We start from the raw sequence: 17,641 nt of genomic DNA, 5'->3' as shown, positions 1-17,641 counted from the left end.
GAACTACACTGGGGTGAGATCCAGTGAAGTGGTGGCATGTCAATGTCGCACGCCGTTCTATCACTCAGATGTTAGAAACTTATCCAAGTATACACGAACATCTTGACGATAATGAGAAGAAGTTCCATCGTGCTTGAAGTAGAGTTCTTCAAAGCTGTAAACATGCATCACGAGTCCTTAGCCGGCTGCAGATAAAACCACAGAAAACGTTTTGATCTACGGAAGATAAGTTGGCAATGCTGCGCACACCGAGGCATTCTTGATAAGACGCTTGAAGAGGCTTGAGCAAACTTTTCTAAAAAGCGCAACTCCAGTACTGAAGACCATGCTACAGGTCGATTGGCAACTTTCAGGAGCACGTTGTCTGGCTACGCAGTTCTCCCAAAATGGGTGTTTGAAGATGAGTCTTGTGTTTCATCAAATGTGGTTCCCACATTGTAATAATCTTAAAATTATTTGTATTTTTTTTCTTGTTTAGCTTTCCTTTTTTGCCACTTTCATAATTATCGCAGCTATGTGGTTGAATGATAATTAGTTTAAATCGATGAAGGGACACTCACAAAGAGATAGCGACGTCCAGGCCAGGACTCCAACTCGGAACTTAAAGTGGGGAGGTTTGGGAAGACCGTCAACTCTCGGCACGAACTGGCTCATAATTATTTACAATTGCTAAGGATTGTTATTTTTTATATATATTCATGCCAAGTAGCCATTTTTGGACACTTACTGTCTGAGTAACATGAAATCAAAATTCGTTCTTCCCGTACTTGGATGACAATCAGTGCTTTGTTTTCTGGATGGGGAAACACCTAGTTCACATCTCAGAAAAAAATCATGACCCATACTTGAAGTGTGACGTGCTAAACACCACACACGGAGATCAGTTAGACATGGCAAATGTGATTTGCAAGTTGCGTTTTCCCTACTCAGATTCGTTACGTCAAAATTTTATCCTAATGGATAGCCTAGAAACAACGCAAAATATTTGCTGACACGTGAATTCACAGTGGCTAATCTACACTTGACCAACTTTTTTTAAATCCTAAAACGAAATGAAATACACACTCACTACAAAACGATAGCTGTACAGTGGCGGCGATTGGGTTCCCAAACCGGGGGCCAGGGTGCCAAAACTTGGGGTGGGGCAAAAAAATTATATTTCCCTTTGTAGATAAGGGTTAGCATAGTGCGGGGGCAAAAATGGCGCAAAGTGGGGGGCTACTGCCCCCTCGCCTCCCCTAATCGCTTCCACTGGCTGTAAATATTACCTAAACTTGGAACGAATGAGTACTATTCGTATAAAGAGAGTGGTAGGAAGTGCAGTAGGTAAAAAGTATGTAAATCAGTTTTTACCCAATTCTAGTCCATCGATGAGTAATAAAATGACAGTTTTGCGATTTAATAATACGAATATAAAATAATTGAACAAATTAACCTGAATTTAAATATGCTATTTAAGTAGTATAATTTAACAGATATATCAGGGCAGGTTGAACCCGCCCCGTCTCGGTAAGCTCTTGGTGTAGTTCAAATTAAGACCCTCCACACTAATTTAAAGTGCTGTAGGTGTACCAAAATCTATCACGCTTCTTATACTTTTACAAGAAATGTGTGGTAGGTTGCAAGGAAGTTCATCCCCTTTCCTTCTCCACATAAATGTTCAGAATAATATTTTATTGTAATTGGATTACAATATGTACAAGAAATATTGAATTCTTCTGCAAAATGCACAAGTCGGGATGTTACTTTTTGTAATTGACAGAAACGTACTAACCATCAAGATGTTTTTTTGATTTTTTTTAAAAAAAATTGTCAAAGAAAACAATCTCTCGGAATATATCTTGATGGTGCCATATTAAAACCTGTGGCTACCGCTGAATTTACTTCAGTATTGGATGACAGAAATGTAGAAGAATGACAAGCGTTAACGATTTTAATACATTTATTAAAACGTTTCGAAAACATTTTTCAAAGCTGAAAGAACTTGCAAGTAATGCATTTTGTGAGTGGTTTTGAAGGGAAACTGGGTTTTCCTCAGTCGTCGGAATTCACAACGTTAAGCTTTGGAATGAACAGATGCGGTTGAAAGAGCGTCGCAGAACGGTCGATGCTCATTTGTCATGCAAATCACCTTTCTCAATGCATCGGAGATCGATTCACGGAGACAAGCTTAGGAAAGGGAAATGGTTCATTTTAAGAGTTTCGATATTACGTAAAAACCAATGATGTGGAAAAATAAGGAAAAGCAGACCAGAATCGAAAGGAAAAAATGGTCAGAAATAAGTTGGAACTGCCTCGCTACGTAACTACGATACGCTTCAGCGGCACTGATCAGAATATTGGCATATCCTTATTATGTTTATTGGTTATAGCTTTTTTCAGCAAAGTTATAATAATAAAAAAATATATTGTAATTAATTAGCATTTGAATCTCATCTATTATGCAAAAGTTTCTATGTAGCTTTCCTATTTTCCTAAACAGGCAAATCGCAAAATCGATATACTTTTGATATGACTTGCGACTCGATTGATTGATTGAATTAACCCTAGAACCACAACGTGGGGTCATGGGCGATCCGCCTGACTACTAAAACGATTCTGCGCATGCGCCTCTATGATCAAGGAAGCTGCTGCTTCTCGTAACTTCACTGCTTGATACGTTCTCGAAACGAGTGGTTGTAAAGTTTTGTCCCGCTATTTATATTCAGAGTTATAGGCTCTTGAGTCACATATGATCCCACGTTGTGATTTGTGTACATTATTCGTCTATGGTGAAAATGCTACGTAAATCATATTGTGTGGTATTACAGTTAATTACTTTCTTATCTGAACTTAACGTGCACAAATATAAGTGATTTGTTTATTTTAAGTTAAATATTGCGAAGATATAAGCAATAAGGCACTAAATATTCACCTAGACAAATGCTTAATATTAAAAATAACAAAAAAGACACACTGTTAATAACATTGTTCTGTAAACAATATTACTGGACATTTTGATGAATTTCTTTCTGTTTTGAACTTAATATACTCAAGTGTAAGTAATTTCCTTATTTCAAGTAGAATAAATGTTATTCAATGCCTAAATAATTTGTTCAAATGTAGGGTCATAGGTGACCCCACGTTGTGATTCTAGTTCCAAGAAATGCACGTTGTGGTACTAAGGTTAACATCGTTGAGTGCGTCGCCACGTGTGGCCATTTTGCACCCTTCAATATATACGGGGAAATATCCCCTTATCTAAAATTCTTATTGAAAATGTTAAAACAAGGGGTGTAAAGAGCCCCTTGAGAAAAGTTAAAAGTGCAAGGTTGTAAACGGGCCTGCACAACACAAGCACAGCATATTATAAAGTCAGAATGTACTAAAAGCTTCCTCACAGACAGTGGGAAGCTTCTCCAAAAGCTAAAAACATTTGATAAAACACTGTTGTCGTCGCCAAACAGGGATGACAAACAGCTGGGAAGATTAAAAGTCTGTCTGAGGATAGCAAGTCGGCACATTCAATAAAAATAACATTTAAAACGACGTAACATCGAAGGGTCCAGCCCTTGCAGCATGCGACCATGCGTTAGACGACTGTGTCTGATACGTATCCGTGTTAGACTAACTTCTTCTCGACGGGAGGAACGGGACGAGGAACGCCGTGCACGTGAGGTGAGCTTAACAGCGTGAAGCTTGTTCCCCGTTTCCGCATCCCACTCGGCCTGCCAAGTGTCAAGAAGGCAAATACGAACTAAACACATTCTGCAGGTCGCTAGGTGGCAGAAGGTGGACGAGAACGTTTTGACTCGATTCCTGACATGAGCAGACCAATGGAAATCGAGAGATCTTTTAAAATTGAGTACGTATATTACGTATAATAGCGATCGTCTCTATTAAAGCAGTAAAGTTTCGGGCTTTTGAGCTCTCTTGCAACCAACCCCTATCAATAAGAAAAAGAGATAGAAGAGAAAAGAATACATGACGAATGATAATAGGCAAAAAAAAATATAGAATTGTTAAAAACTGATGATCACACATACCTATATAGAGGAAGTTACGTGAAATTGTGATAGTAACCCCATTTCATTGAAAAGGAATTTATGGAGTAGAATATAATAACAACAGTGATAAAAGAAATCGTAAAATATACAATGAGAATTTATAATTTTCCTAAGTGGTCCCTTGATAAGTTTTCATTCCCTTACGGCTCCAACAGGTGACACTCTGTAGGTTTTGTTCTAAATGTGGAAAAAATACAGATTTCATTGAGGTAAAACAATGCATTCCGTTCCATGGACGACATTACTGTAAATTTGTAGATTGCTGTTCTATGTAGCAATGAGTTCAAATTGTTGTTGAATGTGGATGTGAACTGGAGTTTTCTCCCAATCTTTCGAAAATATGAAGTCGTTCTTTATGTGTGAGACTCAGTAAATATGTAGTACTTTCCCATATTACTTGAGTCACTTTAAATTCTGAATGTATGATGAAAAGTGTTCTCGCTTTTTGCGTTTGAAAATGACTCTCCGCAAAAGAAGAAAAGTGTAGCCGCTGTAGTCAATGATGAGATCTTGTTGTGTGGGGCCTCCCGATGAAGTTGTGGTAACGTCGTTACATTGTAATCAAGGTATCACGGGTTCGATACGCGGCGGGGGCATGTTGCACAACGGTTTGGATTCTACTTAAACTATAGATCCAGTCCTGATTAGCCTATCTGTGCGTATAGTGAACTTAAAACAACAATTCAAGCAAGCAATAATAGAATTCAATAGAACATGTTGCGGTAAAAACTCCAGTCTCGGCAATATATACATACATACATAGTATACGGCAGAACTATCAACCTTGTCCTGAGATTTTCAAGTATTTCCCCCCCAATCTCAACTTACAAGGAAATTATGTTTTTCCAGGTATTATATTTCCTGAGAAGTTTACTGGGGTTATAAAAAAAATAGCAGAGGTGACGTTATGGTTCCAAGCTACTTCTCCAGCGATCATGTGCGATTTTACACAAAGTTAATTGTGATCCACAAATACAAGGAAAATTAATATTTTCCAATTGTCTTAACCTTCTTCAAACTCTAAAAAACCAGGCTAATTACGATATCAGCGTCTCGTAATTTCATAAATAGATGTCACGCGGTCTGCCCAGCGGATTGGACCTTCCAATAAACAATTTGGTAAATGTTTATGCATTTATTCATAAGATAAAGTAATCGATACAGGACCGGTCCCAATTAACGCATAGAGTGCTGCCCCTTCTAGCATTTCCCAGAAGAGCCAGATTGCCAGTCCGACGCTATAATAGTTGGTAGTCCTAGGCCGTAACGAGGCAACTCTATTATATAAGTCGAGGTAGAACACACTTGTCCTATTGGTGCTCCGGCACCCTGAGGTTCAGTCTGATTTGATTTTTGTTTTGTAACGTCGCTTTTCTGCCTCTTTTGGCCAATCGCGACGATAAGGATGAGTTTTGATATTTGCAGGTGGGAATCGAACCCTAGATCCCTGGCGTCATAGCGCGCTGTGGTAACCACTCTGCCACGGAGGTCGGCCCTGAGTTTCAGTCATCTCGAGGGGAAAAGCTCATTCTTCTTCTGTCGGAGGAATTGCAATGGACAGGAAATAAAATGGATATTGGGAGCAGGGGGCGTATCCGGAAAGAAAATTTGGGGAGGGTCCAGCCAGGGGTGCTCATTCCCCCATCCTCCAAGGCCAATGGCACGTCCCCCCTCTATAATAGTACGAGGATAGTTATATCGTTTTGTGTGTTTGTTATTATTGGAATCGTAATTTCAGAATTTAATGTCTGTTGACACTTTTCAGAAGCCGTTTGAAATATTTGGCTGCACTCTTCATCTGAAATCTCCTCAAGTCTCTGAAGCAGTTCTGTGGCGTCTCTTGTGAAAGAAAGAGCAAAGGCTAAATTGTGATGAGGGCTCTAAATACTTTGACAACTGTACAGTAAAATTTTCACAGATGAAGAGTACAATTAAGAATGTTCCCTTTTCAACTGCGGCTAGAAGATCACTTGCTTGGTTCACTCGGACAGCCCCACTTAACTGACATGGTTCAAGAAATTTAACACAAACATGAAGTGAATAATTTTTTATATAAATCGAGTTTCAAACGCTGACAATAGTTTGTTTTTACTGTCTGGTACATAATGCAATATATTTGTTTTTAATATTTCACATTTGCATGTATTATTTCTAAAAAAGATCACAAACTTCACTTACTGTACCAAAACAGTTTCTGACTGAAGTCATATTTTTAGGTGATATATCACTACACATTGTGAAACTAAAAAAAACATTTAGTGGATGTTATTTTCAGAATCCACAAACCGTGCACACAGAGAGAATTGTCTATACCTGCCACAACATGTTTCTAATCGGAAAGTGTGCTGAATCTACCATAGTATTTTCAAAGAGAAGAAAGAAATTTGGAGGGAGTCCGGACCCCCTGCACCCACCCTCTGGATGCGCCATTGATTGGAGGTATTTTAAAAAAAATGTTGTGGATGATTAAATATACGTATAATGGAATCGCAAACATTAATTTACAACATGCATATGAGTAGCATGTTCTCCTTAGACAAAACTGAACGTTAAAAAGGGCTGTTTTCTTACATCTTGCTTGTTTACTTGAAACAGTTCATTCATTAGAAGTCGATGGTGGGTTTGAATTCGTTTACAGTCGTGTGGGAAGTACTTTAAAACTTGTAGGAGAAAATAGTGAAGCAATAGTTGTATAGTTTAAACTTTTTCATTCCACGCCATTCTACACTGTAAAACGACGCCATTTAACCACAGTCACCTCCTTCTGATTGTGGAACACTTAAGGAAATGATAATAGATTCGGCAAAGATTCAACTTGCACATGTTTCATCTTGATGGCGCTGTAGCACGCATTAAATATTACTTTAGTATTCTCTAGATAGCTATTTATTACGAGATTTATTAAGAAGGTAAAAGGTAAAGTTCCCCGTGCACAGAGCACCGTGCCATGAAGGCACATTTAGGGGATGTGGAGGTAGGGTCCCACACGTTCTCGATCTCGGCCATTTTGAAAGTGATGTGATCTGCACCACGCCACGCTACGGCCGACCTTATTCCCCAGGGTTGCCCCCAGTCAATCCTAGATTCGAGGCCGGTGAGCCCCAGAGCCGCTTTATGTTGGGACAAGGCTGGAAAAATTCCGACCTTAGATCACCCACCCCGGGAATCGATCATAGGTCTCCCGCGTGGTAGTCAGACGCCCTACCGATTAATTATGAACACTGTTGAATTAAAATTTCGGAAATGTAATATGAACGCATTTCTTAGTGTGAACAAGCCGTGAAGTGTGAATGAAAACCGCGAGGGATATTCACACAAAGTGTTTTGGTATCTTTCAGATTATAAAACCTTGTCCATTTATCTCCCTTAGTAAAAGATAGAAGCATGGAATGGCACAGACAACATGCTTTCTATCCATTTTCTTTTTGCTTCGATTTTTTACCTTCCTTTCTATCCCTTGAGTTAATCGTGACGATGACTGATGAATTGATGAAATTGGTGTTGAGACAAAGTGGATTCTGAACTAGCATTTCCCTCTACCGGATATTGAACCCGAGACATCTTGATTACCAGGCGACATTGTTATAAACAGAAAGAGAGATGAAAATTATGCAATCAGCATCAGCAGCTCGGCCTCATCGTAGATGTGTTGGTTAGGTAATGGGAGTTTGAAAAGAAATTGTATCGCATAATTATAATAATAATAAATGTCTTTATTAAGCTAGCGAGGTTCAGCTAATAGACTGCTCTGCCAGCTAACCCTTATAAATGTAATGTTATAAAATAAAATAGAATAAAATATAAACAAGAAATTTCAAACTCACGGTCTTTACATGAACTTTTTTCAAATTTTCATTGTGGTCTGCTTGGATCGTTCTTTTCTACGTACCTATACGCACACAAACATAGAAAGGTTCAAAAGGTGCAACACTGTATTATTCTTACTTTTGCAAGATTAGAAAGTACTTGCTCCTTCAATAATAACTGCTCACTTGAATTACCATGTTTATTTTTGATGGATGAATGATTTGATTTATTTACTTTGCGTTTTCTGCCACTTTTGTCTAATTGCGAAGATGAGGATGAATGATGATAAGATTAAATTGAAAAAGTGACAGGCACGAACATGTATCGATCACACAACAGGACTCCGGTCGCCAGAGCCTCGATAGTCAGCAGAATCCAATCGAGGGTGTACTGCGTGGATTTGAGGTTGACATTTGAGTGTCTTGAGAAAACGTTACCCCTTTATTTATTGTTAAATACACGAGGTTCAAATAAATAATAATAATAATAATAATAATAATAATAATAATAATAATAAATCGCCTTTATTGGAGCGGGCGTGTTTAGGCCTCTAGGGCCGTTCTTACAACAGACCCTTGTCTGGGAGATTAATACAATGGAATAAAGAGTATACATTGAGAAAAAAAAACATGAAAAGGATTACATATCAATACAAATAAGAACAATTAAATATATAGGTATATACGCGTATATGAAAAAGAAAAACAGATTTACCTATAAACTGTTGAACATAGTTTTCTAATGTTTGTTGCTTTTGTTTTAGTACATATACATATATATTCAGTAATCTGGAACAATGAAAAATATAATAATAATAATGAAGTGAAATAAAATAATGAAATTATAAGATTTATATGCACACAGTTGCCAAATGTCACAGTGAGTATTTTTATGAAGTTTTGTGAAGTTAATACAACGAAATGCCATAATTTAAAAGTACAACGCATATTGATTGATTGGGTTCATTTTACTTCGCAGCTCTGCTACTTTTGGCTAATGAGTGATATGATGAAATATATGAAGGAACACTCACAAAGAACACCCATGCCGAGGTTTCGAACTCTGGACCTTTGGGTTCGTCGTCGAAGCGCGTTGACTCCGCCACGGAGGATGGCTACAACTGTACATGTAATTCAATGTAATAAATAATAATGATGATAACGTGTTGAATCAGAAGCCTCCAAAATTTTGACTTGACGGTTAAATGACTTTTGAGAACAGGCATGGCTCAATCAAGCTTTTGACACTTTATAGCAACTAATGCAAGAATTTGTATGGAAAGCGCGGGAAATAAAGAAAATGCTCATTCAGTGAAAAAAAAATGCACATTGTGGTGTTCTTTTTATTTAAATTTTTGTACTTTCCAACAAATCATGTTATTTTCATGTCATAAAATGTGCCCGCCTGTACCAGGTCATAAATTACAGTGTATAATGGTACATGATTTTGTTCTTAATTTCCGCTTTAAAGTTCTTTTTATATTCACTAGTTTGTATTTGTGTGTGTTGGATAGGTACAATGAAAATAGGTTTTAGAATGTTTTTCCATGATTAATATGTTGAGTTTGTGATTTAAGCCCACATTATGCACAAACAGGCTAATCGGGACTTGACGTACAGTTTCAAATGGAATCGAATGGCCCGTAGCGAGGGGGTAGGCAAGGGCGCCATTCAATGCTTATTTTTCTATATATCATAAAAAAGACAAAGTCAGATTATGCGACGGAGAAATTTACACTTGTCTGAGGTAAAATGAGAAGTAAAACACGCAAGGTGTTACTCAACCCCTGTTCCCATTGAATTCTTTCAAGTGAAGTGACCCTTAGACACAGAGGTGGCGCCAGGATTAATCATCAAGGGGTGCTGAGGGGGTGCGTAAAGAAATTTAGGGGGTGCGATGCTGAAAATAAGGAAAATCATGAAACACGCATGCAACCTTTCCAAACTGGGGAGCAAAGTGCCAAAATGGGGGGGGCGGCAAGGACAGTTTAGCATAGTGCGGGGGCAACTGCACTCCTAATCGCCGCCACTGATTAACAAAAATTACTGACTGAAATGAAATTGTATGTGTGAAATATAATAAATTTAGATTGACATTCATGTTCCAGGCAGGCTGTGCCTCTTCTTGCCTTCCCCCTGGACTTATATGATGATATGTATTAAGTCTTATACTCCAAGAAAGTGGTCGTACAGTGTAAACATTCAGATACACGTTGCAGCAGTCTTATTGAACTATGCAGTGAAATAAAAAAAATGAAATTATCCTTGTCTTTAAAAACACAATTCTTACAATTTACAATCTAACCAATGTAACCAATGGAAGTACCAAATACATAGTACATTCCGTCTGCCATTTCAGGACAAAACGCGAAGTGCACAGCAACTTCGTCTTCGTTAAAATCCCTTCTGCCGCGCTATCCCCAACAACGAACTGTAAATTTCTTCCTGAACATTGGGCCTCTTTCTAACGGGTTTTGAAAAAGCCTGAAATGGTATGTACATTTACTAGACATGTTACGTGGAACAAAATACACAGAACGTATTAACAAGAAAATTACCCTTCACGTTACAACTCGCGTTAAATAATTTCCCGAGCACGACTTGGTCAGTGACTTGGTGATACCTTGAAAGCAGCTGAATTATTTGCTCCAGTGTGAGGAAGAACAAATAGGCGGAAAATAAACAGTTTATCAACAATGCAAAAGAAAAAGAAAGAAAAACATAAGTCACATTAATTAATCTGTAGGCAATTATCGAAAACCACAAAAAAACACTTGAAGAAACAAAGGAAGAAAAAATTCACAACAATGCTGAGGAAGGAAAACAAAACGGCCGCTGATTTTTATAGAGGCTGCCGCCAGTACAGGAAAGTATAAATATCGGCATCTCTTTCAGTGCTAGCCCGATGCATACAATAATAACAGTCTTACTTCAGTACCTAACATTGGACACTCGGTATGACGACATGACATAATATGACACTCTGAGGGTTAGTGTTTTCAGTTGAACGTAAGGGGTGTTGAAGGGGGTGCGGAAGAAAATTAAGGGGTGCGCAAGCACCACCTCGCGCCCCCCTGGCGCCGCCCCTGCTTAGACACTTCCTTTGAGGAAGGGGTCACCACGTGAAAACATGGCACCATTCAACTCGTTGCATGACGTTCCCTGTTCAAACACGTGACGAAAAGATCTATCATAAACCCTTTCCCATTTATAAGGTTGATGCGAAGTTACAGGCATTTAGATGACATTCTCAACTTGCCCGAAATGTTTTTTTCCCGAGATTCTTTAAAAAAATCCTGTTCTTGTTTGTATTGAAAGTGTTTTTGAAGAAAAAAGACCAACAAAGAAGAAAATACTTACTCTTGAATAAAGTTAATTATACAACACATTGTTTGAGACAGGGTTGTTAAAGTTCCAGAAACCTATAAATTCTAATGGGTTCTATTTAGTGTTGCCCACGGGACGAGACGGGACAGGCTTTTAAAAATTCGAGACGAGACGAGATTGATCATGTGTCCCGAGACATACGAATATTTTCGAGACGAGACAGCATTTCACAGCATTTCCACGAGACGAGACAGGCCAAAGTCTCGTCTCGCGGGCAACACTAGTTCTATTGGGTTCCGCTGCAGACCTGAACCCTTTTCCTCGCACAATTTAAATTCGGTCCAAGTTGCGTATTGTTTCATTGAAAAAAGGTTCCTACACCGTATTTTAATTGATGCGTGAAACAAAATTCCTGGACCAAATTGAAATTCATCCGGAAAAAAAGTTCCTGGATCGAATTGACATACAGATAAAAACGTTCTTTACGGTCCAGAACCCATTTATACAGGGAGGTTATTGCAGCATGCCACCGCAAGAGCTTCGGCCGCTTGCCGGCCCAGTCATGCAACAGGTGCCGGCAAATTGCGTAACAGATAGCCCGTTACACAAACCGCTTGTTTTGTAATGTTTCCACTTTTCACAATTATAGTTACAATTACAACTTAAATAAGCACGTACCTTGTCGTAAGGATGCTGGAAAAGGTGTCCTCTAAAATACAAATATTTCTGGCACTTTATTTTTGACATGTAATCTTTCTTAGACACCGCGAGAGCGTCGGCTGCTTACCGGCCTTGTCATGCATCAGGTGCCGCCAAATTGCGTAACAGATAGTCCGTAACAGAAACCGCTTGTTTTGTAATGTTTCCACTTTTCACAATTACAGTTACAATTACAACCTTATTTCAGACATCTAATCTTTCTTAGACATCTCTACTTTATCCTCGGTTGACAGAAAGGGAAGACAGCATCGCGGCGCATAAAGCAAACCGAAAGTGTAAAATTATATTTAAAACTAATAATAATGATGATCACTAACCTTCTGTGTTATAAATGATGTTGAAAATGACCTCCTTCAACACCAATACATTTCCGGCATCTGCGTATGAAATTCCTCTGAACATCCATAAGCTCCTCAGGTGTGATTCTGGCAATTTCTCTTCTTATATTTTCTTTTAAATCCTCTATTGTACGCGGGTTATTCTGATACACTTTGTTTTTTAATGTTCCCCATAAATAATAATCACAAGGAGTAAGATCGGGGCTACGAGAGGGCCACAACTCAGTACTGATAATTCTGTCCTCAAAAATCTCGGCAATAAAATTAAGTGATTCATAAGCAGTGTGAGCAGTAGCAGAGTCCTGCTGAAAAAATGACTGCTGGCATTCAATGTCCGTTAATTGTTCAAAAAAAGGTTGTAGTATGTCTCTTCGATACCTTTCACCATTGATAGTACCTTCATAAAAAATAGGCCCTATTATTCTGTGCGCATTCAAACCACACCACACACCAATTTTTGCAGGATGGAGCGGAACTTCATGCACAAGGTCAGGTTTTTCTGCGCTCCAATAGCGATTGTTTTGTGAAATAACTCGGCCATTCAATTCGAACCAAGCTTCGTCTGAAAATATGATTAATTCTGGATTTACTCTGCCAGCAACAATATTATCCAGCATCCAGTTACAGAATCGAACTCTAGTCGCGTGATCGCGCGGTTGCAATTCATGAACCACTGTAATTTTGTAGGGTTTTAATCTAAGTAATTTAGTGGCATTTCGTGCTGAGGATTTTGAAATGCCTGTTTCCTGAGCAAGCCGACGGAGGGATTTTTTTGGAGTATGTTCAAGTCGTTCACCAATTTCGTCTAGCTTTTCTTCCGTAAGAACACGTCGTCTGGAAACACGTTTCTTAGGTTCAAGAGATCCTGTCTCTCGTAATCTTTTAACGAGGTTGTAAACAGTATGTCTGTCCGGAACAGGATTGCCAGGAAATTTTCTTGCGAATCGCCTGACTACTTTTCTGCAAGAGTTCGTTTTCACGTAAGTATCGTACATAAAAACTCTTTGTTCAAGACTATATTTGTTTGGCGGCATAACTAATGAATGAATAACAAATAACACGATAAAGCACTAGCACTTTAGCACACCAACTCAATAACACAGTATAAACAACACGAGTACTGATAAACGCAAACCGAAGTGAACACGTCTAAACAACTGGTAGCCGACAGCTGTCGCATTCGCGTAGTATCGAGAGGCTTCTCGCGGCTTACCACTACTCCGATAAGCCGCTGACGCTCTTGCGACATCTGAGGAATTTCGCTTCTAGCGTCGGCTCTATAGACACTGGATGGACCAAATTTTGAGGGAAGCACAACAAAAGACTACTCTATGAGGATATGTAATGCTCCTGCCGCAACTTTGAAAAAAAAAAAATATGGAAATTACGACCTTCAGAAATTTTGCGTAATTACGGGGAAAATAGAACTTTGGGATTTGGCCCCCGTTTCCCCCTGGACTCACAATTGTCGGAATTTACATAAAATGTTGCTTTTTGTTCATTCTTACATTTAGAATTTAAATTTCTTAAAAAGATGCAGTTGTTGAGCAGTTATAGCCATTTATATTCAGTTTATCCCATAGTAGCAAAAGGGGAAAAGTGCTTATTTCAAATGGCGCTGTCAGAAAGAAAAACGCACACAGTGTATGATCGCTACTTTACTTCAAAAATATTCACACTTTAAAATTAAGTGACACTGTTAAATAATTCGTTTATCTGCGCTTTCGTTTTGCATAATAATGTATACGTAACCTCCCTGCTCGAAAATCTTGGGCACGCCACTGTCTCTAGTGTTCAAAAGGATTAATCTTGTGTTATCTGCAAAATAAGAGTCACGGTTTTGTTTATTCGAAGGCAAGACAAGAATGAAAAATTGAATCCTTTATGTTGGATGAGTCATTGCTGTCAGAAGCGATATGGGCAGAAATAAAGTGCCAGAAATATTTGTATTTTAGAGGACACCTTTTCCAGCATCCTTACGACAAGGTACGTGCTTATTTAAGTTGTAATTGTAACTATAATTGTGAAAAGTGGAAACATTACAAAACAAGCGGTTTGTGTAACGGGCTATCTGTTACGCAATTTGCCGGCACCTGTTGCATGACTGGGCCGGCAAGCGGCCGAAGCTCTTGCGGTGGCATGCTGCAATAACCTCCCTTAGAAACAAAAATGTAGGCAATTTCAATAAATATTATGTATTGTGGAGTTCGAAACTTTACAGTCAGCGGCAAGAAAAGGGAGACACCGACACCCTGATATACTCGCTTCACTGCAACATGTTACGTTCGTTGCCCAACTGTAGGACAATAAGTGGATGTTAATAGCAAACTCTCAAAGGCAACTTCTACCACCGCCGTAGAGGTAGGCAACACACACAACGCCTTGCAGGGAAGCGAGTATTTCAGGGTGTACGTGTCTCATTTTTATTGTCGGTGTCTGTACATCGTCTACATCTTAGTCGACAAATCTTGAATCGATAAGAGAAAGTCCATTGTCATAACTAGCGTGTATGCAGGCATTTCTTCTTCTTCTTAAGGACTACATAGTAAGGCGAATATACTTATGTAATCTGAATTTATTCAAAATATTCATTCAATTTGCTCTCGGATATTTGATTCGTCCTGGACGTCGCGATTACGGCAGAGTAGAGAAAGTCGACACGAAATGACCGAAATACTATAAAGTCTAATGCAAAAAATCTTGACAAAAATGTGTAAATTAAATGACCAATTATCCAGTCACGATCCTTCATCCGAATGATCCAAGAGATGTGCAAAGTTTCCCTTATGTTTGTAAGCAAAACGACTCCGTAGTTGCCCAAAAGAGACAGCCGCAAAACTAAAAATTATGCATCTTGTGAATTGCGGCCTGTAAAATTGAACATGGGCTGTGTTGGGTGTTCAACGAGTACCCGTTTTGTCATAACAATAAGTATTATTATTTCTGCATTTGTTGCTGCTCTGTGATTTGTTTGTATAGAATAACATAAGAAAGGTGGGTTTTTAATCAAATGTTATGAATGAGTATACATTGTGTTGATTCTTTATTACTCTTTGTTTCATTGTTCCAGTCTCCATGAAACCAAGATGTGTGTTTTTTATTCACAAAATGATGTTCTCCTTCTACATAAATTATTTGTTTTCGTGACGTAAGAGAGAAAAGTTAAATGTTATTTAATTCAATCGTAATTAATTTGAGATGCAAAACTAAAATATATATATCGATCGTTGGAAAGAAATTTTAAATTTGTTTCAAAACATATTCTAAATTTGGTAATTCTTTTTAGAACGTTACGAAGAAAATATAGTCAAGAGGGTATATTAGATTTCCACGCGTGTTTCGTCATTATGATTTTATGAGATCAGAAATTTGAAATAATTAGGTACTGGTATGCTGAACTGACACATTATCTTATACTTAATGTCGTATAACGTCCTTGGTATTCATAAATTTAATCGCGGCAAGGACATCAAACAGTATGTGCATATTTTCGCAAAGGTTTTTCAGCGAAGAAATAGATAGCATGGACATAAATGCTTGCATCGCATCTTCCTTTAGTTCCTCATTATGCCAAGCCAGGTACTTTTCACATAACAGAAACATAAGACGATTTATGTACTAGTGTGGTAACAGTATAATCAGATTAACTTAAAAGTCACTCACCATTCTTATTCTCGTCTGTCATCTCCACTTTGGCGGCTGTTTGGGAGCACAGAAAGGAAAGAGAGACGCACGGACCGTTAACTGCTGCACTAGAGAGGAGGGTGACTGAGCGGCGCATCGTTAACCTTGGCGCTTTTATACCGCGGCGGGAATTCGATCCGAGGGACTGCGGGGGGAGCGAGCCGAGTTATTGAGCTGCGCGAGACTCATCCCGACGCGGAGAGGAACAAGGAGTTCCCAAATTTTTGCCAATTTCTTTCTTTGTTGGTGGTACGAGATTTGCTGAAGAGATTTGCTTCCGTGACACGTGCCCTCGGAAATCTCTGAATGCTTTAAGTCGCGCTCGTGGATCCTTTAAAAGCATTGCGAAACAATAGTAGCATTCTGTGCTGTTTTTCTAACGACGCAGAGAGTTTTGTGTGGTTAGCACAGCGCACTACGACGCCAAAAGTCCTGGATTTGAGTTTGTTTGAAAATTTGTTTGAAGTCCACTTTATGCACGGAACAGTTTAATGATTGAGTTATTGATTTCGTTTATTTTGCTTCGCATTTCTGACACTTTTAGCTAATCGCGAAAATGTGTATGATGTTGTTGAAGGGACTTACAAAAAATACCCATGCCCAGGACGGGGTTCGAATCCACGATCCCTGACTTTGTACCGCAGTTTTAGCCACTGCGCTACGGAAGTTCGCTTCTACAGTTTAAAGTGGTGTCCGTTCAATATATTCATATGTTTCAACCGGGTATCGAACCCTTGATCTCTTGATTACAATGCGACGATATTACCGCTACACCATACGAGAGGACCAGGAGTTCCGGGTACGATTCCCGGCCTGAGCATGATGTTCCTTGTGAACGTCCCTTATCAATTTCGTCATAGCATCCTCCGCGATTAGCCATGTCGCAGAAAACTGACTCTGAATTACAAGATTTGCATCAAAATGATTGCATGCCCTAAAATAATCTCGCTTCTATTACGTAAATGCAAAAAAGTTATTTTTGTCTTCATTGGCTCCCTAACTTTCTACGGAAGTAGAATCTGCTTTAAAAAGTGCAAAACGATGGAATGAAGACCGTTACTGAAATGTCCATGTTATTCACTTGGCAAGATCTATTTAAAAAAATAGCCATAGAACATGTAAAAAAATTTAATTACTTTATGTCTATTGACAGTAAAAGGCAGAATTAGCAGTACAAGGTCATGCACATTTTATTTTTAAAACTAAGAACCGTGTTGCCTGTTATTCCAAACTGGAATGACTTGTGTTTTGAGTTTTTGCTTAAAGTAAACGTTTTGGACAAATATGTTAACCGAGACTGGATCTACAGTTTGAAGTGGGATCCAAACCACCATGTGCCTCTACCGGGTGTCGAAGCGGATACCCCTTGATTACAAGGCAACGACGTTACCACTACGTTATCGGGGAGGCCTTGGAATGGCTTGTGTGTGTGTGTGTGTTCCAATACTGGGGGGGGGGGCAAGGACAGTTTACTTTCCCTTGGTAGATAAGATGTAGCATAGTGCGGGAGCACTCTCTGCCGCTTCCTACTTCCCCTTGGCCCCAATCGCCGTCAGTGTGTTGATTGATTGATTGACTGAGTTGTTTTTTTAAGTTCACTTTATGCACAGAAAGGCTAATCGGAAATGGTCTTACAGTTTAAAGTGGGTTCGGAACCACTACGAACCTCCACCGGGTGTCGAATCCGGGACCCTTTGATTACAAGGCGACGACTGTGTGT

At 38.9% G+C, this 17,641-nt stretch overlaps 1 long non-coding RNA gene across 2 annotated transcripts in view; it reads right to left on the bottom strand.

Moving 5' to 3' along the window:
* Window positions 1-15,998, bottom strand: part of LOC145988435 (uncharacterized) — a 67,767-nt gene extending 51,769 nt beyond the window's left edge. For both annotated transcript variants that reach the window (XR_014441757.1, XR_014441758.1), the window contains exon 1: window positions 15,901-15,998. This is a non-coding gene — a long non-coding RNA (uncharacterized LOC145988435). The remainder of the gene's footprint in view (window positions 1-15,900) is intronic.
* Window positions 15,999-17,641: the final 1,643 nt, after the last annotated feature.

This window comes from Lepisma saccharinum, chromosome 5 (genome assembly GCF_977018435.1).
Source record: "Lepisma saccharinum chromosome 5, izLepSacc3.1, whole genome shotgun sequence".
Lineage (NCBI taxonomy): Eukaryota > Metazoa > Arthropoda > Insecta > Zygentoma > Lepismatidae > Lepisma > Lepisma saccharinum.
The sequence above is the reverse complement of the archived record's forward strand: the minus strand, read 5'-3'. Positions and strand labels throughout refer to the sequence as shown.